General features: G+C 41.6%; 1 protein-coding gene across 6 annotated transcripts in view; it reads right to left on the minus strand.

Annotated features, from left to right (window-relative positions):
* The window catches only part of PLAGL1 (PLAG1 like zinc finger 1), a 108,676-nt gene that overhangs the window by 20,505 nt on the left and 63,404 nt on the right, over positions 1-24,767 (minus strand). For all 6 annotated transcript variants that reach the window (XM_032873095.1, XM_032873093.1, XM_032873094.1 and 3 more), the window contains 2 exons: positions 10,398-10,471; positions 1,386-1,459 (listed from right to left, as the gene is read on the minus strand). The gene's annotated coding sequence lies outside the window, so the exon portion shown is untranslated. The remainder of the gene's footprint in view (positions 1-1,385; positions 1,460-10,397; positions 10,472-24,767) is intronic.

Genomic DNA, 24,767 nt, shown 5'->3' on the forward strand with positions numbered 1-24,767 from the left:
CTCTCTAAGTAGCTGTGCTGGCGAGCCACATGTGTGGTCCGGCCCGCAGCCCAGCCCGGGGGCCTCACTGTGCGGGTCTGCGCTCCCAGCGCTCTGGCGGCCAGGCACCTTGCTTACAATGGGCCCCATTTCCCCCGCCACATGCCTGCTGCTCCTTCCCAGTAGCCTATAGCGATGTCCCAAGTAGCTCCTCCTTGCGGGCTAGCCTAGCCACCGGACTGGCTGTACTGCCTGGGCTTGTCCGGTTCAGCTCCCGAGACCGACGCTACCTGGTGTGGCAGCCACCCCTGCCTGCTCCCAGCCACGGACTCACCAGCCCCACAGCGTTGACACAGTCCAGTCTCTTCCCAGTTACCACGCTTAGCCTTCCAACGTCCATCACACAGGAAACAGAAGACACAAGGGCGAGACTCCCCCTCCCCTGCTTCATGGGAGTTGCTCTGCCTTTCTCCATTCCTACTAGAGGGACTGGCCATGTTGGGATGAATTTCAATGTCTTGGCCAAAACATCAAAATGTTTTTTAGTCCGATTGTATTTCAGAGGGCATTCAAAGGCTATTTAGCACAATGACAGTCTCATTAAGCCCTCTGAGGCCCCGTCAGAGAGAGAGGCATCTTCATCCCCATCCGACAGACGAGAAGACTGAGGTGTAGACACAGATGCTCCCTGCCCATCGGAACAGACAGAGAAGACGCAGCAGGTGCTGTTCTGTGCAAAGCACGGTGGCACACAGTGAGGGCGCCGCTAGTGTCAGCGTCACTGGTGATGACGACGATGACCAGAGGCCAAACCTGGGTGATCTGACCTGTGCGCTCTTCCCACCCGTACCCTGCCATCCTTCCTAGGTACACCGTCTGCACGAGCCCCAGGCTTCAGCTCTGGCTACAGTATTTCCAAAGACAGCCTCAGATTCTGTGGCTGGATCCCCTGGTACGACCGGCCCCTGGCCAGCGTCTTCCTCAGGCTGGGCAGCCAACACGTGCCAAAGAGAGGAAGACACCCTCTATGCAGCTCAGGCACACCAGGTGGGCCAGGGCAGCTTGAAAACATTTGAACCGACAGGGAGCCTGCAGAGAAGTCCGCAGAGTGACCTGTCACCTCTGGCTGTGTGTGATGGCCAGCAGACAACAGAAAGGTTGCCAGTGGGAGCCTCTGATACCCTGGGTTGAAGAGCATACTTAAGTTTTGAAAAAAGAAAAGTTAGAAGAATGCTGTTCGAAGATAGTTGGCAGTATGAGGGGGAAGTGTATTTCTTCTCTACTAGAACCTCTGGGAAGGCCCTGGAACCTCCTGCACAACCTGACTGTCCCTTGTGCTTCCAAGTGACTGGTCATACACGCGCCCGGACGGCAATAATCTGAAGACGCTACCACCGTTTACATACCTGCTGGGTGACAGGAAACACCAGCTTCCGGGTGGTCGTGGAGTCCTCTCAGGAGCTTGTCTGAGGAGTCAAACCTGTAGGAAGAGATCTTGCACGCCTTCAGTGAACGAAGCTGGGGCAGCGTTCCCCCCACCAGGCTGCAGCCTGAGCTTCCCTTCGGGAGCACATACACACACCCGATCATGTCTAGAGATTTCTGACCACCCTTCCAGGCATTTTCATGGACGACAGATCAGTTTTAAACTTTACGATCCTGTAGTAGGATACCTCAATAGCCACACCACCATTAATTTTTAAATGTCTCTGATCTACCATATGGCAAAAGTCTTAAACATTCAGATCTGATATATTTAAAAGGTATGATAAAGTTCATAATTCAGTAACTTAAAGGATTTTCAATCCGACGTCATCTTGCCCAGGAAGATCTTTAAGAATTTCTATTACATCTCTTTTCCTACTTGCAACTGGATTAGAAAAACCCTGAAGCTTTCCCCTGCTTTCTGCCAAGTTGGGGAGGAGGGCCAAACACCATGAAATTGTTTATAGAAAATATTCAAAATAGCACACAGAGGAAATGATTTTTTTTAAATGAACAATATTAGAATACCATAAACAGTATGCAAATCTATGCAATGACAGAACCTGAAACAAATTCTCAATTGAAAAAAGGCAGCAAGAACCAGCAGGCATTCATTTTCAAAAAGAGCTTCAAAGAAACATATAGATTCACCAGATGTGCAGGGGGAAAAGGCTGAGGCCTCTAAACTGAACCCACAGTCCAGTGGTCACCAAAGCTGGGTCTGCACTAGAATTGCCAGAGAAATCTTTTAAAGAATACAGGCTCCTAGGCCACAGTGCAAACAGCACAGCCTGGCAGCATATCACTCTGGCCCTGGGAGTCGAGGTTTTCACCAGGCCTTCCAGAGCCCAGCCCGCATCTGGCTTTGCACCACTGATCCCTGGTGAGCACGCAGAAACCAGTATCTCTGCTCACCAGCTCGTTATAAAACTTGGCTTCTTCCCGTTTAGAACTATGCCAACCTATCAGTCCTCAGAGGGGAAAGATTGTTAGGATTTTCTTTTTTTTTAAAGATATTATTTATTTATTTGTCAGAGAGAGAGAGCGCGCACAGGCAGACATAGTGGCAGAGGGAGAAGCAGGCTCCCTTTGGAGAAAGGAGCCCGATGTGGGACTTGATCCCAGGACGCTGGGATCATGACCTGAGCCGAAGGCAGCCGCTTAACCAACTGAGCCACCCAGGCGTCCCAGATTGTTAGGATTTTCTTAACCAGCACAAAGATAAATCTATTATGAAACAAAGCCAATCCTAAGTGATTTATTCACTTGGTTGCCTGTTTCCTTCTCTTAGTTTGATCAAAAAAAGGCTCTGCCCATTTATTTTGTAGAAGAACATCCTTTTAAGTTTTAAGTTAAAAATGGAAAATTAGGGGCGCCTGGGTGGCTCAGTGGCTTAAAGCCTTGCCTTCGGCTCAGGTCATGATCCCAGAGTCCTGGGATCGAGCCCTGGGTCGGGCTCTCTGCTCAGCGGGGAGCCTGCTTCCTCCTCTCTCTCTGCCTACTTGTGATTTCTGTCAAATAAATAAATAAAATCTTAAAAAAAAAATGGAAAAATTAAGATCATTTTAGACAACTAAATTTTTTAAATAACCCATCGCAATTCAGGAGAAAGCCTGGAGGGTTAAAACTGGAGGTAAGTAGGATCTCTGAAGCAACCAGAGTTTGTTTTGCATGTATAAACACTTCACAAATCGTCTCATGGCCCAGCCCTCTTCTCCAAATACCCAACATCTATCATGGTGCTTTAGATTGGGTAGCCTCCACAGGCCTGTATTAGTTGTTGTTGTTGTTGTTTTAAAGCACTTTAAAAAACATTGAACCAAGAGAGTAAAATCCTTCTGGATGATTCTTTCTTTGCTCCTACACATCTCACCAACGGACAATACCAATTTATGAATTCAGAGAGGCGGGAGCTCTCTCCTGCTTCACGAGAAAGGGTGCGCATGGCATGACGTACGCAAACCAGGCAGTGGAGTGGCTTAGCTTCATTGTCAAAATATTCAAATTATCACAAAAAGAAAGCAATTCCTTTCTGAACCCAACAATACTCCTTGGCCTCCAAGGGCTCACACAGGAGCTTATTCTTAAGCTGTTCAATGTAAGCAGCACCAGTGAAAGAGGAGAACTCTGGCAGGGAGGAGGCCAAGTTCCTCCGCCTCTCCCACCTGCCATCTCAGACCAGTAACGCTCACAGAGTTAACAATGCAACAGAGAACCTGCAAGCGTGCGTGGCCCTGGGGAAAACCTCGTGCACGGTGCAACAGTGTAGCCAAGCAGAGAAGAGAGGGGGAAAAGAACACATCTAAGTTTGACAGGACGCTCTTTGCACACTGCATTTCAGGTCAGAATTCAGATTTCAAAATCAGAAGAAAAGGTTTTAATCTTTCAAATGTAAACATATACAAATACGTACATATATATGTGTGTGTGTGTGTGTGTGTGTGTATAATCTTTGCTATATACATATATAGGTGTTATAGGGTCATTTTTCCCATATAGATATCCATATATGTCCATATATGTATATATCCATATACATATATGGATATGTATATGGGAAAAATGACCCTATAACATTAAACACTCCTAAATACATGTATTTCTGAGCTCCAGAGTAGCAAGAAAAGTCACATTTTTCTAGGAATGAGGATTGGCACACAGTAAACAGATTAGAGTTAATTGTTTAAGAGGGAAAATTTTCGGGGGTATGATCTGTTTGCGTCTGCTCAGTCACTGATGACAAACAGCGAAATCTCCTAAATCTAGAGCATATGGTTTCTAGAATGCATCTTTTCGGGCACAGTCCGTCTTTCAAGGCAACTGCTTCTGAGAGCCACATTTAAGAATATGTCCTTTTCTCTGTGAAGGTACTGGCTCAGCTGCCTGCTGGGCATGCACTGAAACCCAAATTAAACAAAGGAATTTCCCTCCAGCTTCAACTCATTCACTACTCCTGAGTTTTCTTAAGTCAATTCTTCAAACTGACTTTTTTATTTCTAATGATCTGAGTGGAAAAGAGTTGGGCAAGCCCCACACGCTGGAATTTCTTCCTCCTCTAGCTTGAAGATGGGTAAGGTTTGTGTTTGAAAAGCTTTTCAAATGAGTTTTTTAATTTTATTCTATTTTCTGAAGACTGTAATTCCAGACGGAAAGGAGCCCACTAGATACAGGAGATAAAAGACAACCCACTCTTACTTTGCTGAGTAAACAACGAGATTATTCCCCTGAAGTAGAGACCTTAAATGGGATATTCACATTTATCTCAAAACAACAAAGTCAGTTTAAAGATGTCACGGAGGAGTGAGCTGCAAAGGGTCCCTCAAAACCTGAATACATGAGCTGGCCTGACCGCTGGCTGTCTACCCTCACACACGATCGCTGGGGACCCCACTCATGACTCAGGCTTTCAACTCCTCCCTGAAATCAGAGGCCCTCCCAATCTCCATCTTCAATCCTGAACTTTCTTGCAAATTCCAGACGAATCTCTGCCTGGATATCTCACAGCCCTGAAGGTCGCCTCTTCTAAAGCAAGGGCCCCTCCAGCAATACCAGTTTTAGCTACTGGCTCCACGAGGTACCAGTTGCTAATATATCCTGGATGCTCACAGGCTGTGGCTATTTTAATCACTTAACACACCCTTAACAACCGTATGAGTAGGTGCTATTAGCCCCATTTTACTGATGGAGAAACTGAGGCTTAGAAGTACTCTGCCCATGGGCACGTGACCAGCAGGCAGTGGAGTTGGCATCCAGAGCCTGTGGTGGGAGCGGCCATGTTACCAACAGGGCAATCTCTCCACTGTGTCACTCCCCAGACTCTCCCAAGTCAGTAACTCTGGAGTCACACTAGATTTTTCTCACTGACTCAGCTATACGGATTCTGCGAGCGTACTGGCCCCCTCTTTCCGTAACTTCCGTAGTTACCACTGTTTGGGCCTTGTTTTGCCTTCTTCACAGCCTCCACATCAGCAAAGCAGGACGACTCTGGAATCCTGCTTCATTTGTCCTCCCAACAGCTTCTCTTCCTAGCTCATTTAAAACAGGAGGCAGGCTTTGTCATTCCTTATGTTTGAGCCCAGATGACCGCAGAGACAGTCTGTCCTTGTTAACCTCTAAACCCCATGAGGAGATTCTGTCCGATCCCCGAGATGGAAGAAAGAGAGGGTGCCCACGAAGGGGAGAGAAAGCACCTCTCCGGCCCTTTCACAGCTCTCTCTCCCAGGACAGTGGGCAGAGCCCTTGGGGAGGACAGGGTGTGGGCCGTGCTCCGGGAGACCCACACCCAGGGTGAGGTTTTCAGCCTCCACTCACGGTCCTTAGGCAGAGAGCTGCAGAGCCCAGTGCTGGGACACACAGAAGGGCCAAGCCAGACCCTCACCTGGCAGGTGCCATGAAAATCTCTGGGTTCGAGGACATACCCCGTGAGGGAAAGGGAGAGAGATGAAATGAAATTTCCCTGTATGTTAGCAGAATGGAGGTTGGACTCTGAATCAGTCACAGGGAATAAAAAAGGAAGACTTCCTGCATACTTGAAGTTGTGTGGTGAGGTTCAGACTTGGAGGTGGGGGGTGGTTCTGGAAGGTGCCAAGAACCTTAGCCTCCTACGCCATATGCATCTGTGCTACTGGCTAACCACAACTGCTACCACTGGTGCCAGACTGTTTTTCAGAAAAGGCAGAGAGGAGTGCGTCTATGCAGAGGCTCTGGTGACCTGGGGGCAGTCCTGTGAGAGAGGAGGAAGGAAGGAAACCCGCACAGATGTGGAGAGTTTACTCACAAGATTAACTCCTCTGATTCCTATGCAAACACCTAGAAAGGGAGAAACAGAGAAAGCTGTCTTTAGGGCCTTTATCTTAGACTGTGAGTTGCTTAAAAACCAAAAAAAGTAAGGATGTCGACCAGGACGAGGAGAGAGGGAGGCCAGTGCAGCTGGGCTCAGGACACCCCTCTTCCCATGCCTGGCCGGGACTCCAGGGCAGGGAGCTGGGACAGCAAGAGGGTCGGCTCATTTCCATGTGAAGGAAATGAGAGCGTGCAGCAAACTGACGAGCTCAGGGGAGAGGAGAGTCCTACGCCAGGAGAGAGGATGTGAGTCCTTCATGTGACAAATTTGTTCATTCAAAGATGTTGCAGTAACGGGAGGTACTTGTGGCACCAAATGAAACAATGAAGAGGGGCTCATACTTTGAGGCCAGTCACACATCCTCAAAGCCAACCCCATTTCAGTCCTGTGGCTAAATATCTGAGGCCTTCGGAAGAGACTTCCAAAAGCCCTGAGGAAAACTGGACAGGGTTCCAGACAAGCCCGGCTCTCCCAGCCATTCTGCAGAGTTCAGAATTTTCAGAACAGCGAGCCCTGGCCGGGAGAGCTTCAGATGGGCAAGAATCAGCAACCAGGGAACCCCATTCTCCTGCCACCCAGGCACCAAGTCTGCCCAGCAATGGGGCACATCCGGTAGGAAGATGTAACTGGGAGAGGAGGCTTTCCCTGAGGAGCAGGTGCCCTGTCACAGAGGCAGAGCGGGCCAATGCAGTGCCCTCTCCCTGCTTTGGTTGTTGGGAAGATGAGTATTTTGTAGGAAACTGGACCTGAGAAGAGAACTCACGGACAGTGAACATGGAGGCGAGGGTGTGTTGGGCAAGCAGGCCAAGGTTTGGGAAAGCAAAGCAACCACAGTGTGGGGCCACTCTGGCCTCATAAGGACACTTGCTTTCCTTCTCATGCCAGATAGGTGAGGTATAGAAGGGAAGAGAGAAGCAAGCAGCTGATGAACATTCGCATGGCCTGTGCCCAACCTCTGCCACCCAACACGGGCACCACGTGCAGGAGACTACTTTCCAGGCTGTGGTGCCTAAAAATTTTCTAGGACAAGTGTGCAGAGGTGTGCTGGAGGACGAGGACAAACCCATCTTATTGGCCAAACTTCAATTTTCATGTGGCTTCCCTTAAACCTGAGACTGGCCTGGTGAGTAAGGAGCTTGAATCTGTGAGGTCAGGGCAGAGGGGTTTCTACAGACTGGACCCTGAGGTCCAGTTGGACTCCTCAGTCTCTTTCTAGAGTCGCTCCCTTTCCTTCTTATCACAGTGCTGCTGTCAGAGGGATTCTTCAAACATGCAAATATGCCCCTGTTCCTTGGTTCTTGGGGTTCCTCCACCTTCCCATTAGTTTCTGCCAGTGGCAACCAAGAGTCCTGACTCATCAGAAGCACCAAAAGTTTGTCATCAGGAGACAATGTGCTCAGGTTTATGTTACAAAAGGAGACCTCACACAGCAGACATAAGGGCTATGCTCCCGGACTGATCCAGCGTATATGTCAGAATCAGTATGATCATAATTACTTTGGAGGGAAAAAAACCACAAAAAACAACCCAAAAAAGTGCACAAAAAAAATAAATGCAATAACTGTGCCCTGAAGTTTGTTCATAAAATGAACTGTTTGTAGGGAGTTCTCAATCTTCCCTGAGCCAGAGCTCACCACACTCTCACAGTGTTCTTACAGAGTTGACAATACAGGGCAAATGAGAACCGTTTTAGGGAAACAACATAAAACAATGATCATCTTAATGTGGTTCTAATTTACATGTTGATTGTGAGTGTATCTGTTTTATGAATCACTTTTAATTCCTGCGCTCAAACAAAAAGGAAAAAATTACCTTGGTAAAGGCCACATAATGGATCAATTAAATGACTCCCCAAATAAAGTACACTTCATTAGAGTATAAACACGCATAGCTCCTAGTGCTATTTTAAACACGCTGGTAGAGAAATGTGCTTTATTTACTAACTTTAACAATATTCAATACCATCCTATACTATGAAGACCCCCTTCCTGCCACCAACTCCCTTCATCTCTGAACTGCCTTCATTTTTAGCCTTTTGTCTGTTCAGGGAGTCAGAAAATAAAGACATTTTAATGATAATTCTTACACGACAACTTTTCTTACTCAGGAGTGTTGTAAGAATGTGTCTTCCTTTGCCTTATTCCACTGCATTCCAGTGCCGTCAGTGGCAAGGTCTACTTAAGACTAGCTTGAGTTCCAACAGTTACCTCAAAAGAACATCAACCAGATGATAGTACTGGTCTAGATACAATATAGAAAAATGGTGTGGTAGAGGAGAAAGGAGTCAGATGGCTCCAGGTTTGCATACTGGCTCTGCTACACACCAGGTACAGCGCCTGGGATGGGCTCCCTACCTGGCCCTTACGGTGGCACCCATCGACTTCGCAGAGCTGTTACAGGAATATACATCACATACATACACACAGAAGCACGGGGCTGCAGGGTCTAAAGCAGACATGCAAAGCAGACGTAGCCTGGTAATCAGTACCAAGAACGCCTTTACAGTCTGGGTAAGTTCACAGCTAGAACACACCATAAACTGTTTCAGACGATGTATGGTACACGTGACACAGCTCACTGCCATAATCGCCCTTCAATTTGGATCATTATGGCATGATTTAATTTCCTAACACTTGCTTGTGAAAGACATTCCTATTATTTCTTGCATGTTTCCAAGTTTTGTAGGACATGTATTTGAAAGACTCCTAACTTCTTAGCCGGTGTAATAGTATCACTGTGCTGTACATAACAAGATCATGTTTAACTAGAGAAAACGATTACGATGGTGCCTGGCACGAAATGGTCTTCCAGGTATCATAAAGTGGCCTAAAGGACGTACAGAAGTGATTCTGGCACTTTGGGATTTTGCTAAATATTTATCTTTGAATGTGCTGGTTGGACTAGTTTCAGTTAGAATCATTTGGAGAACAGGAATTTAAACACACAGCCCCATTTATCTAATATTCTCTTCACTCTGGCTTTCCACCTCGGGCAGCGGTGAATAACCTTCGAGAAGTCAGCCCCCAGAGCAAAATAAGTTGGGAAGTGACTTATCTAGTGAAAGGCTTAGGGGAAAAAAATTTCAAGTGTAAGATGTAATATAAGAAAACTTACACAGAACACTGGAATAAAAAAAATATATGGCATATTACAGTCAAGGACATTTTGTAAAAAAGAAAAAAAAAGTGTGGAGAGAGGCCAAGAATTAAGGTTAAGAAACAGTCAGCACTGAAGGTCCAAATCCAGGGGAGGGTGGCGTTAGGTGAGGAAGGCACGGGCTTCTTAAACAGAGAACTAATACATGTTACAGGGGAAAAAACATCAACATGCTGGATACGAAATTTAAGGCTGGAATTAGAGGTTGCTATTTTGAAATAGGTGGTTAAAACAAATTATAATCTCCATATGTATGGTGGAAAATGATCATAAATAAAAATTTCTGATAAATATTGAGTATCCTGCCAACCATAAGTCCTCTCAGATAAACACTGGATTTAGAGGCCCACTTTTTCCCCATTTCATAACTTTTGGAAATTTGGACAGAAGAGATGCAAACTGAGAATCACCTCATATTATGATCTTAAGAGGATGACTTAGAAACTGAACTGTAACATATCTAGCAGACTCACTATGATTCTAAACGGAGGATAACGCTCCCAAATTTTCCCTTAGTATTTATCTGTTTTTTAAGATCATTTTAAAACACCTTTTTAAAATGTAAGAGAGGGGGCTCATACATTTCCAGTAAACAAGTCATGCTAAATAAAAATCAGCTGTATAATATCCCTTATTTCTAAATGAAAATAAATATCAATGACCGTTCTTCACATATTCTCTTGATTTTTTTCTAAAGAGTGAAAAACAGGCTTTCCTATCCCTCAACCCTATTTCTCCTTCAAAGCCTGAAGTTCCTCAAATGAAGATTCTCTGAGAGCAAGCATTTTCTGGAACATAACCCCCTCTACTGTGGGAAAGGTGGAAGGCTTTGGTGTGTGCCAAACCAGAGGAAAGAACAAGAATACAGACTCACGCCTGAGTGCAGGGGAGCAGACGGGGCAGAAGTCTGCCGGCTCGGCAGAGACATACTTACCTTCGTCAGTCTGAGGTACAGAGGACTGTTCGATGTGACGTGAAACAGAGGCCACATCAGACGTGAAAGCAACCCTAGAGCGAGGGGGGAAAGAATCAAAAGGTTAAAAAAAAAAAAAAAGGCACTGAGAAAAACCACATCCCTGCTCTGTAAGTAGACACTGATATACAGAATATGAGTTCAGGAATGCCAAGATCAAAAAGTTCTCCCCGTCGACATGCCCTAGCGCCATATCCCTACATTCCAGAGACCCGCCTTCAAGTTCTGACAGCAGTCGTCCTCTGGGGGGCGCCGGGCAGGGATGTGGTGAAGGGCATGGAACTCAGTGTCCGAAGGCCGAGATTCCCAGGTGCCCCTGGGGCCACTCAGCAACCTCACACAACTTGTTTGGTCTCCTTCGGCCTCGGCTTCCCGCCTGTCACATGAAGACAATAATCATACCTGCAGCCCAGGAGTCTTTCGAGGATTAAATAAATTAATTTGAGTCAAGGGCTTTGCTCGGGTATCTGGGAAGCAAGGAGCCCTCATGGATTTGCAATTATTTTCCAGAGACCCCGGTTCAAGTACAAATACCTCACAGTCTCAGGGAGAAATCAAGTGACTATCAGAATCTTTTAAAAAGCGTCAAACACGAACACTCTCCTTTGGGAAAGGGAAACCAGTCCCTGAGCAGGGTTGAAGGTGAAGTGTGTGGTTGGGGGGAGCTTCTAAGGAGCAAGAAAGGATCATTCAAAGGCCCCAAACACACACGGGCAAACAAAAACCAAACACACAACCAAAAAACCAAAACAAACAAAACTCTTTTGCTTCACTCCTGTTCCCCACCCCCCACCAAAGACAAGGCTACTGTGAGAAAAGAGGTCTGAGGCAGAACTCTTTGACGGTAAGCACACCCAATGAAGGTAATTTTAAATCTGTATTTCAGAACAGTCTTTCCTGTAATTCAATCTAATGAATAAGGAGGATGTGTCCCTTGCAATGACTAGATAAGCCTGTAGTAGGGCTGCTTTTTTTGCTCAGTCTGGATGGACGGGAAGCCATCTGAGAGGGAAGTATCTGGTATCTTTTTACTAGGAAGTTTGATGATGGAGATAAACACACAACGCAAATACAAACACTTCGTGTATGTTGATTCCCAGGCCTGTTGTGAAGGTCTGACTCTCAAACCATTTGAAATGATTCTTCTTGGGGACTATAGCAGTCTTCGGTCCTGACACGAGGCTTTTTTGCAGAGGATCATGAAGATGGAGTTACTGATTCAACAGGCATAGCAAGAACCCAGTTTTTTAACCGAACTTACTTCCTTGGCCTGTATGCAGTTCCTTCTATCAATCTAGACAAAGATATGCCTCGCTGCGAAAATGAGAAAGTGTAGTTTGATTTCCTATACTTCCTTCCACCCTTCACCCCTCCCTACTTTGGTATGATGTCACATGAAATTACTTCCAGAAACGGAGAGTAGAGCAGCCAAATCATAAAACCTAAGTGCTATGCTTACTGCCTTCTTATCTACAAGTTAATACTGATGGGGGTGAGAGTCTATCGATGATCAAGGCCATGGTAATTTTCCTATTTCATACGAAATCTGAAATCTCAGCAGAATCGCAAACTGCTGAATCTACCACATTTGTATGACCCACACAAACACCCCATCCCTCTACAAGATTCCTACCAAAGCTCACACACTTGCAAACCTGTATTTTAAACCCCACCCTTACCTTTAATCGAAAACAGACAACAAACAGATTTCTTTAAAAATAATCTTGGTGGTAAAAACAAAAATATCATGAAGGGTGAAATATTAGCCAGTTACTGTACTTCTGTGCTTCCTTACCCCCCTTTACTGAAATTTTCCATTATGATTTTAAGATGTTGTTTCCCAAAGAATGTTGACAACTATTTCCCACTTAAAGCTGTGGTTTAAAAAGAAATAGGTTTTAACTTGAAAATAGCCCAGAACTGGGCTTGTTCTAGGGTCCTGTGAAATCATAGTAGTTCGTCCTTTAGATTCAAAATTTCCCTTATACTTTTCACTGACGAGTGAAGGTGTTTGCTTCTTTTGATAAGGGGCTCATAGCGGTGGTAAATCTGGTTAAAGAAATTGTCAAAGGGTGTTTTGTTTTGCATTATTTAATACTACATCATAGAAATAAATCACGAAAATGGATGCTTTCTCCATCACAATCACTAATTCTGGCCCAGTGAAAGTCCACAGAACTCTAAATATAAAGCTTTTCTCGTCTAGCTGGAAATATCTAAACACTGTGTTGAGATTTAATTTTAGGAAAGAATATTGGAAAACAGCTTAGATTTTAAAAGGACAATGCTATCCACTTTTTTATGCATCCTGTTCAGAGGCTGATGGGCTGCTCAACAAACTCGCCAAATCAAAAAAAAAAATGTTTAATAATTCTCCATAAAGAATAGATTTTTAAAAGCTATAGCACCAATCAGGTAACAATAGATCAATCAGGTTTTCCTAAAATGTAGTATTTGCAGTTGAAGCCTGGATAAGTAATTACATTCAAAGTAATGTACAGGGAGCTATCAATCCCCATTCATGCCGCTCGCATTCACCGAGCCAGGAGCTTTGCTGGGCTTGGAGATATAAAAATGAATCCGCCACAGCTGCTTTACTTCCAGCTAAAAGAATACACCTAAACAAAGAGCTACAGGGCAGTGTGTTAAGTGCTATAATAGAGGTGTGCACAAAGGGCTCGGGGCCAAAGGAAGAAGCTATAAATTCTTCCTGGGAAATCAAGCAAGTGAGGGGTGATGTTTCCTTGTGATAAACTCAAGACTTTTTCCTTACTATGTTCTCAAAAGTAAGTTAGTAATTTTAAGATTTATGAACTGTGTTAATGGCAAGTGCTATACTGGTCTATTTGCCAGTTTCATTTACGCTTGGCATAGCCTTTCAGTTACGACATCCCAAGAATATAAGTTTATAAAAATAAACGTATTATAATATTCCCATACAACAAACGCTATCCAGAGTGGCAGGAAGAGCTCCCATGAGTAAAACTTAGATACAATGTTCAAAGATGTTTTGAAACATAAATGAATGACATTCTTGACACTTAGTAATGTTACATCAATAATGCTTATTTTAAGTATCAATTTTTTCCTTTTTCTTCTTAATGCAAAAATAAAAGAATCACTTGATTATATCATGGTTAATATTTGTCTTTCTCTACTTCTGTGTTTAAAATAGAAGGAGGGTGTTGAATCAACTTCTACTTAGCATCATTTATTATGCATACCATATTCCTACTTATAACACAGTTGTGACAGAACCTCCATTGTTCATTACACACTAGCCCCAAACTTGAGTCATTCTAATGTAAGCATGAGAAACCACCGTCTCCTTTGGGGTGAATTTCCAAATTCCTCTGTGTTAAATTGAGGTCTAATTTTCCCTGTGCCTGGTTTTCACAAGAAGGTCCATTCCACCCCATGTGCTCCTTTTCAGCTGTCAATAAACAGAGGCAGTGAATTCCCCCACAGCTTCACAAAGCTAGTTAGGCAGAGCCATTCATTCCTTCAGGAAAACAGGGCATTGATTTCAGCGAGTTCCCAGGGAGCAGCTGCAACAAAGAGATCAAAGGCCCACCTCTCTTTCCCTCCACTGCTTCCATCAGGCCAGGCCCAGACAAACAGCGACAGGTTTCCTTGAGACAAGGAGAGGGCCCGGCAGACCACCTCATGGTTCAATTCAAATTCATCCGTTTCCTACATTCCAGGGACAGTCCAGAATGCTAACCATGACAAACCAGCACAATCGGCCGGCATAATATACTGCTCGCTAGTTCATCCAAGGTCAGAGGGAGAAAACAAGCACCCAGGGAAGTCCTCCACTTCTAGGGCCTGCTGGGCCTCAATGGCCCCCTGACATTCCATAAATAAACTTCCCCGGCTCACTCTCCCTTTTTTTTTCCGTCCTGCAATCCCGGGAGCAATGGTCTCACTTAATCTGCAATTTCTTTCGTGTCACCGTACCCAAACGCTCGGGACACTTTCTTCTCAACCCTGATAGTTCTAATGATGATAGGAGCATGGCGATGGGGGCAGCCCTTCTCAGTTCTCAGCCGGCACACTACCACCACAGGATGAATTTACAGCTGCAATTGCTAGGGCTTCCTTCAAGGCTTGATCTCCAGGGAAGGCCACACAAACTAGAGTCAATTCTCGTAGATTCTGTTTGGGGAACAAAAATGTCCACGGAGATAGGACTGTCAGCTTTGCTGTGAGCCAGGTAATCACCCAAACTGGCAATCCAGACCCCTAACTGACAGTCTGTGCCTGAATGAGCTTTGTGAGCTCTGTGGGAGTGAGGAGGGTTAGCGGGGGGGAGGGGCACATGAGGGGCTAGGAAAGAAGATGGATTCTGCAGACCGGTTACCTACGCTGAACGGATCTGACCCAAGGGTTTCTAAGGTCTCCCCAGAATTCTGAGCTGCTTCTTTGACACAACCTTCAAGAACGCCTGTAAGAAAATGTGTTTATTTCATTGTGCTCCATTCACTTCTGTCACTAATCCTGAGGAAACATGGGAGTGGATGGGTTAAATTCGAAAATTCCTAAACCAAAAAGAAAATAAACAATATTGGAATGAAAGGTATGGAGAATTCATTCCTTGACACAGAACACAACCTTCCCACGTGCCCATCTTATGAGCTTCAGTACGACCTGGGGGATCCATTCACTGATTATTCACTCGACTGCCAAAGATGCCATTTTGTACACGGTACCAAACAGCCCTCAAGGAGAAGACTTTCACTTATTCTCAAGTCTGAACAGAAATGAGCTTAGAAAATACAGAAGTCTATATGGCACGGGAAAGGTAGATTCCCAGTAGACACAATGTGACAGTTATATTAGGAGCCTCAAAGCCGACTCTGGAACTGATCCACTTTGGACCTGTCTTTCTACTCTTCCAAAATGGAGACAGAAATATCTGTCAAGGATTCCTTTACAAGGTATTGTGAAATAACCGTTCCTCAAAAACAAAGTATCTCATCGAAGAATGCTAGGCTTAGGAGTAGAAGTTCCTTACATAATAGAGGACTCTAATTCAACAGAGCTGCTCTGGAAACTCACTAAGTTTCTACAAATCAAACCATTTTTTAAAAGCACTCAGAAAATTTACGACTTAAGGAAAGGCCATGGCAAATAATGAAATACACTCATCAATTCATTTATATACTCATTTGAATTTATATTCAAAAGCATTTATTCATTTATTTGTGGGGTTTTAAAAAAGATTTTAGTTATTTATTAGAGAGAGTGAGCGAGAGTGCGCACAAGCAGGGGGAGCGGCAAGCAGAGGGAGAAGCAGGCTCCCCTCTGAGCAGGGACCCCGATGCGGGGCTCAATCCCACAACCCTGGAATCATGACCTGAGCTGAAGGCAGATGCTTAACCAACTGAGCCACCCAAGTGTTCCTTTCAAAACCATTTAAAGCCCTGAAAAACATCAATTTGATCTTCACCACAACCACCTCAGATAAGTGGTTTTACTAGTTTCTATTTTTGAATGAGGAAAACAGACTTGAGAAGGGTAATAAACTGATTTGCCAAAGTCACAGAACTCATACGTAGCAGAACCCCTACTGTAAGTATTCTGTTTCTCAACAACCCCACGCAGAACCTAGCTACCATGTGTGCATATAATCATTCACTGAACGGCTCTCACCGTGACTCTATTAAACAGTCTACCTCTTAGCCCAGTGTACTGCTCCACTCGTCCAAAGACGCAGTGCTTGCATGGGGAGCCTGGCGTTGGATCGATACTGAAATTTTAGTGTCACCTTTTAGTAATTTTGTAAATTAAGCTAGTAACGATATTTTCAGACTCTCCGTTTCCTCACCTACAAAGGAGGAATAGTATCTTCCCAGATAGGATTTGGGAAGGATTAAATCAGATAACTTGTATAAAGCCTCTAAAGCAATGTTAGCAAATTAATAACTACCTAATCGTGGAAGCTATTATCATTGGTGTTGAAAATCAAACCTACATGAAACTCGTTAAAAAGGGAAAAACAGGTTTCTTTTTCAATAAAAAGACATCAGATGTAACTTTCAGCCTCTGGATTACACAGTTCTCTCGAGCACTAAAAATCTACCACTCGGGTCTAATATCCGAAGGTAGCCAACCAGTAAGCCCAAATCAACCCGTCATAAAAGATATGCTACTACCCAAAAATAGAAACACTGACTAAATTGTCTTTCTTGAAAAGATGTCTGAGGAAACTCCCCGGTTTTTATAAAGCAGTAGTGTGGTTTCTCTGTCCCATCAGCTTTGCTTCTTGCCATTTAACTGCTTAGAGTAGGAATGTACGTCTGCTAGGCAGAAATTCACAGACAGTTGCCACATGAAAAGAAAAAATGCATGATAGGAATATTTTGTTGCACAGAGCTAGTGCTTTAAAGTTTTCAAAGATTACGTATGTTATTTCATTTGACCCTCATACTACTCACTAGAAGAAAATAGATGAACTTTTTAGCACAAAGACGGCTGATCGTAAACAACAAACTTTTTTTTTTTTTTGCCTGGTCTCATTTTCCGTAACATCCTATCAATAGTTGGTAGTATGTAGATGTTACAGTACAGAGTGTACAGATTACTGTGGGAAGACAGAGGCCACTAAGTCTGGGAAAGCCAGAGAAGGCTTTGGAGAGAAGGTGACATATACCCAAGCTTTGACCTAGTACAAAATCACGTCTAGTGATTGTCCCTAAGCTTGATGCAATTTTCTCTGAACTGACTATGTCTTCCAGTGGTTTACTTCTCATGCACTGTTTCTGCTGATTTGCAAACTTAAATAGATCACCCTCTAAAAAAAACTCAAAAAAATTTTTTACCCAAGGCTTTGATATTAAAAGAGGCAGAGAGTTGAGGTTACTGTTGTTTGACTAAACACCACTTGCAGCTCCTTCTAATTCTACAGTTCTGTGATTTTTTAAATTACTGCTCATTCTTACACTGTATTACATACTATATAATACATCAGCTTAAAAGTGCATGTTAATCTATAGTCTATTAACATTTAAAAAAAATGTTTTTTTTTCCTTCACTACTGTTTATCTCAGAAGTAAATTGTTGAGGGTGCTTGGGTGCCTCAGTGGGTTAAAGCCTCTGCCTTCGACTCAGGTTATGATCCCAGGGTACTGGGATCGAGCCCCGCATCGGGTTCTCTGCTCGGCGGTGAGCCTCCTTCCTCCACCCCCCTGCCTGCCTCTCTGCCTACTTGTGATTTCTGTCTCTTAAATAAATAAATAAAATCTTTTTAAAAAAAAAATTTTAAAAAAGAAGTAAATCGTTGGGAAGAACCCTTAAAAATATTTAAGGGAGGGGTGTGTGGCTGGCTCAGTTGGTAGAGCATGTGACTCTTGATCTTGGAATCATGAACTGAAGCCCCACCTTGGATATAGAAATTACTTTAAAAAAAAAAACAACAACAACAAAAACTAAAGAATATCTAAGGGAACATGCTAAAGAAATTCATCACTAAAGAAATTAAGCCCACAGCAGGGCAAGTCTGATGGCTATTTCCTTCCTATGAAGGCTAAGAGTTGCCTTTTCATAACCATCTATATTATCTTCTCCAACATGAAATAAACATGTTTTTTAATAAAAGGCATTCAGATATTTGTAGATAATTTTGACAATCCTTTACCTAGAGCTATTATTTTGAGACTGTTGCTCTCTTCCAATATAGGCACAAAGTGCTATAAATTTCCCTCGAAGCCCTGCTATAGTTGCATCCTAGTTATTTGGAAATATGTTTTTATTTTCAGTAAGATAACAATACTTTCTAATTTCCCTTTTTTTCTTCCTTTTTTTTTTTCGGTCAAATGGGTTATTTGGTAAAATTCACCAGCAGAACCATTTGGGTCTGGTGGTTTTTCTTTTCTGAGGAGTTGTTCTTGTTTTTTGTTTTTGTTTTTACTACTAACTTGATTTAATAGATAGAGAGTAATGCAGGTAACCTATTTCTCCTTGAGACAGTTTTAGTAATTTGTATGTTATCTTTCTAGACATTGTTCCATTTTATCTGTTATCAAATTTGTGAGCAGAGACTGACTGTAGCATTCCTTTAACCGCCCTGTAATACCCATGAGATCAGTAGTTATGAGCCCTCTTTCATTCCTGACATTGGTAATTTATGCCTTCTGTTTTCTTTGGTTAAATTGGTCATGATGGGTCCTTGATGAGTTTACCACTTTATCATTATGAAAGAACAATCTTTCTACCTGGCAATATTTTTTGCTCCAATTGCTACTTCCAGCCACTCCAAGTTCAAAAATAATTAGTACTAAAATTCACATTGCTTTCCATCCCTTACTTTATAACCTAATTGTCCTTTGGTATATGAAGTGCATCTTTTTGCAGGCAGTATATAGCTAATCTATTTCCTTCTTAAAAAAAAAAAAAATCTAAGCTGACATTCATTGCCTTTTAACTAGAGTGCTTACATCATTTATACTTAATATGATTACTGATACATTTAGGTTGAAATGTACATCTTGCTATCCATTTCTTCTCCATTTCCCTTTTCCTTTTTTCTCCTGCCTTCTTTTGACTGTTTTTTCTTTACATTTTTTAAAAAAGATTTTATTTATTTATTTGACAGACAGAGATCACAAGTAGGAAGAGAGGCAGGCAAAGGGTGAGGGGGAAGCAGGTTCCCCGCTGAGCAGACAGCCCGATGCAGGCCTCAATCCCAGGACCCTGGGATCACGACCTGAACCGAAGGCAGAGGCTCAACACACTGAGCCACCCAGGTGCTCCTGGACTATTTTTTTCTGGTTTAATTTTATCTCCTTTGGCTTATACTCTTTCTTTCGAGGTCTTGGTAGTTGATTTAAGGTTTCTCATTATATTCTTAACACAAAGTAACTTCAAGGGATATTATACCTCTTCACATATAGTATAAAAACTTTAGGGGCACCTGGGTGGCTCAGTCCATTAAGTATCTGCCTTTGGCTCAGGTCATAATCCCAGAGTCCTGGGATTGAGCCCTACATCGGGCTCCTTGCTCAGAGGGGAGTTTGTTTCTCCCTCTCCCTCTGCACCCCTCACCAATGCTTGTGCACTCTCTCATGCTCTAAAAAATAAAATCTTAAAAAAAACAACCCTATATTATATTTCAATTTTTCCCATCTTGACCTTTGTGCAATTGTTGTCATACATTTTACATGTTATAAACCTCAACTACATTGTTACTGTTTTTGGTTAAAACAATCACCTTTTAAAAATAAGATTTAAATAAATAAATAAATAAAACTTATACATTTACTCAAAACATTACTATCTCTGGTGTTCTTTTACTTTGATCTAGTATTATTATCCTTCTTCCTAATGGCTTCCTTTAACATTTCTTTTAGCGTGGGTTTAATGGTGAATTCTTTCATCTTTTGTATGCCTAAAAAAGTATTTTATTACCTTTTTTTGAAAGACATTTTTATTAGCTATAATTTCTAGGCTGACAGTTTTTTCTTTCACTAAAAGAAGTTGAAGAAGTTGCTACACTGTCTTCTGAATAGCATTGCTTTTGGTGAAAAGTCTACAGTTATTCTTTGTTCTTCTAAATTTATAGTGCCCTTGTTCTCTGCTTTAAAATCTTTATTACTGGTTTTAAACTATCTGATTGTGATGTATGTTGGTATAATTTTCTTCATTTTTTGGTACTTGCTGGTATTTATTAAGCCTCTAAGATATGTGAACTTGTTGTTTCCATCAAATTTAGCAAACTTTCAGCCATTATTTCTTTAAATATTTATTCTGTTACCTTCCTCCTTTGGAGACTCCAATTATACATATATTTGGCTGTCTGAAGTTGTCCCACAGCCCATAGTGTTTTATTCTGTATAATTTCTACTGCTATATTGTCAAGTTCACAAAGTCTTTCTGCAGTGTCTGGTCTGCTGCTAATCCTATCCAATTTATATCCCATTTCAGATGTTTATTTGCCTCTAAAAATTCAATTTGGACTTTTTTTATATGCCTTTCATGTCTCTCCTTAAACTTACTGCTTTCATCTACAATCTTGAGCATATGTATAATTGTTTCAATATCTTTGTTTAGTAAAAATGTTTACTAAATATTAAAAAATCTGTTCATTAAATTTATCTTTATTAAATCTATCATCTCTGAGTCTATTTGTATTGATTGATTTTTCTCTTCACCATTGAATTTTCCTGTTTCTTGGGAGATCTGGTAAATTTTTATTGAATCCTAGATATTGCATACTTTACCTTGTTAGGTGCTGGATATCTTGTAGTTCTCTAAATATCCTTGAGCTTTGTTCTGGGATGAAGTTAAACTACTAGAAAATTTGACCTTTAAACTGAGAGTCGGCAAATTGTGGTCCACAAGTCAAATCTGGTCCACAGCCTATTTCAGTAAATGAAGTTTTATTAGAATTTGGACATCCTCATTCATTTACATATTGTCTATGGCTGCTTTATCACTACAGTGGCAAAGCTTACTAGGTGCAACAGAGATCATATGACCTGCAAAGTCTAATATTTTCTATCTTACCCTTTACAAAAAAAGTTTATGATCACTCTAATGGCTTATTTTTAGGATTTTGGGGGGGGTGGGAAGAATCAGAGTTTTAGTCTAGGGCAAATTTTCCCTCCCTACTGAGGCAATGCTCTTCCAACTATTCCATTTTATGCCATTTATATTAAAAAGTTTTTCTAGTCTAATGGGACACATTCTTCCCTGATCTGCGATCTACATTTTCCTTTCCAGTGGCTCTTTTCTCAATCTTTGGTAGTTCTCTTATATGTGTGCACTAATCAGCACTCAGCTGAAGACTCCAGGGGAATGCTCTGATCACCTCCAAATTGTTCTCTTTGTGTAACTCTCTCTTCTCTAGTATGCTGTCCTACAAATTTTAGCTGCAACTGCCTCCTTGAATTCCCAACTCTATTAACTCAATTCAGTGTGACCAATGAGCTGTGTTTGGGTTCCCCTTCTTACACTGTGGTCTTGGGCACATCACTTGTTTCGCTTCTCTCAGGGTTCAGTCTTATGTTGTTCATTGCCCAATTCTGAAAACCTGTTTTAAATATTTTATGGCCTTTTTTGGGGTTTCATTTTGGTTTTTGGTTATTTAAGACAGGAGAATGAACCCAGTTCCTGTTACTACACCATGGGTAGAAAGTCACAGAAGTCCCCTCAGTATGAATTCCTTACATTTGCATTAGTGTTTTATACTTACAAGTAAGTGCTGAAAAGTCTGCATTATCTCATTTCATCCTCTCTACATCAAGATGTAGAGATTACTTGAAAGCTCAAAAAAATGTCAAAAGTTACTTATTTGGGGTCGCATTATAGGGCAGCCCATGTCTCTTAGTCATTTTCTCTTCCATAAAAATATATAATTTTTCAGAATTTGGGATATATAACTAAATAATATGAGATGGTCTTCTCTATAAAGTACACTGCAAAATAACTTAGTAGTAGTACCTCAAATTGTAATACTAAGCAATATAGAATTAGATTGTTACTGAATATTGTTAATGACAGGTCTATCATCTCAATTAATCCTTATAATCCTCATAGCTATTATTATTTCAGTCTTATAAAAGACAACCTGAGGCTAAGGAAGGCTCATTAATTTGCTCATAGTCATGTACTTATTGGCATCACAGTTGGAATTCAAGCCAGGCTACACTCATTCTAAAACTTGTGCTCTTCACCATGCTGTCTGTTCAATTTATAGCTCTTGAAAAGAGAGCTTTTGGAACTAAATTATGATAGAACACTCCAAATCTTCAGTAACAAAATGACATTAGGAGCCATTTACTAAAAGCACCAAGATCTGTTTACTTTTTCCTGAAGCTAATCAAACAAGCACTGAAAAAGAAAATGAATATTCTTCAAAGAAATTTCAAACCTAGTTTTTTGCCCAGCAATACTTAGAAATATATAGATGACTGAGATTTTAGCTGCCTTTTAATCATGTGTAATCTAAAGTTCTAAAATCAAGCATTCAAACTTCCTTATTGAATTATTTGGGAAAGCCTACAACTGATAAAACTCAGCTGGGTTTGAGCTCTAGCACCAGAATTTTCTTACCTCTAAGTATTGAAAACATATTCTTAAGATCTTATGTTCTTTCATAACAAAGCTATACATACTTACTGTAGGAAATTCTGAAAATACACATTCTTATTTGAATTATTCTTAGCATGTTAGTTTCTCTAACATAGCCATAAGAAATGAACCCATTATCTTAAGCTTCCAATTATTTCCACTAAACATTTATTTATCATTTCTCTACCTATGGAATTGCATTAATTCTAAGAGTTTATAATTGATTTTCAGAACTGTATAGGTCTATCCATCACCTTGCCTATAAGATTTTAGTGTGGGGTACACCTGGATGGCTCAGTCAATTAAGTGACTGCCTGGGGCTCAGGTCATGATCTCAGGGTCCTGGGATCAAGCCCCACGTCGGGCTCCCCCACTCAGCAGAGGGTCTGCTTCTCCCTTTCTCTCTCCCTGTTCTTCTCCCACTACTCATGTTCGCACTCTCTCTCTCTCATAAATAAATAAAATCCTAAAAAAAAAAAAAAATTCAGTGTTATCTCATCCTCTAATAACTATACTTGTTACTTTTCTGTCTCACTGCCTGGCTAGAACTTATTCTACCATGTTAGCAGACATCATGTTATGACTCTTGATTTTGATGGAAATGTTTGTGAGCTTTACTATTAATAAATGTACAGATGGTTCGAAATGAATGTTTTGTATCCATAATAAGTACTAGTCCTAATAAATGACCAGAAATGAGTGTTAAATGTTACTAAATGTCCTGTAGGACTCAAAAAAAATTGTTGTACAGTGCATTTATGCATAAGATCCCCAAATACTGGATCATTTTTGTACTCTTAGGGTAAGTCCTATTTGGTCAGAGTAGATGTTTTTAAAATCTTATTTGCAGATTTTATATTTATTCTCATAACTGACAATATTTAAAAATTTTTGCATTGGCCATTACATTTTAATGAGGGTTATATAAGTCTCTTGAATATATCTATTTGATCTTTCTGAGCTGTGGAAGTCATGTAGCATGTAAGTAACTATTACATGAACATTAGGAAGAATTTATCAACCTGACAGGCAAACTAGGTCAAAATAACTTTTAGTGTCTTACACACTGAAAGTTTAAAGTTTATTTATATAGAACTTTATATAGTATTCACTTAAAATTTTCTTATTCTCCCCTGTATCTGCTCTAATATATTTTTTTTAATTTTTCTGGTCACCTAGTATATGGGCAATTTTCTAAGCGTGCCAAAGGCATTATAGTATATGGCTATACCTACCTTTTGTCTAATGGTCTGTTAACAGTTAAAAGGACCCATGACAAGATAGGATGTATTTCTTTATTGCCACCACCAGTCAGAAAAATTGAAATCCAGTTGGCCTGGCTTGGATCCCATCCCATCCCAGGACTAGAATAACAGAAGGAAAAGATACAAAGACAGCCCCAATTTGAGTCACTTACCCATCTTTGTGGTCAGGAGGCAACAAGAGAAATGCATGTTAGGCAAAGTCAGTAACTACTACACAATCCCTTTCCCCTAATCCACATCCGTCTTTCTGAATGAAACACACAAAGTTCCCTTCCTTGTGGAGTTCATCTTCAAAGGAAGGTCAGACAGACAAAATATAAATCAGACAGTGATTTAAAACTAAAGTACTGAAGAAATACAGAGCACTAAGAGGGTAAGACAAGGAGAAATAGTGGCAATTCAAAACAGGCTGGTCAGGAAAAGCCTAAGTGTGACAACAATTTAGCAAAGATCTGAAGGAAGTGAGAAGCAAGCCTTACGGCTTTTTGTAGCAACACTAGCTACAAAACCCTGACTTGGAACAAGGATATTGGTATGGCTAAAGTAGTGAGTGGGGGGGAGCAGTAAAAGGTTAGGTCAGAAGTAATGGGGACCCATATTAAGTTGATAAACCTCTAGAAAGAGAAGCACTGGCTAGAGTCATTAGAGCAGAATAGTAACATGATCAGAGTTAAGAGTTTTAAATAATTTATCTGGCTGCTGTTTGGAGAATAGATTATAGGGGAGAACGTATAAAAGCAGGGAGACCAGTAAGAAGGCTACTTTAATAAAAAGCTGATGAAGGTTTGCCCCAGTATGAGAGTAGAAGAGGTAGTGAGAAGCAGTCCTCTTCTGGATATATCTAAGGTAGAGCTGATAGTATTTTCTGATAGCTAGATACGTAAAAGGTGAGAAAAAGAAGAAATGATAGTGGTGCCAAAGAGTCTGGCCTGAGAAAATGAAGGAACAGAATTGCCATTTAGAGATTAGGAAGACTAAGGAAGAAGAAAGTCTG

This window comes from Lontra canadensis, unplaced genomic scaffold (assembly GCF_010015895.1).
Source record: "Lontra canadensis isolate GAN:19392208 unplaced genomic scaffold, GSC_riverotter_1.0 scaffold47, whole genome shotgun sequence".
Lineage (NCBI taxonomy): Eukaryota > Metazoa > Chordata > Mammalia > Carnivora > Mustelidae > Lontra > Lontra canadensis.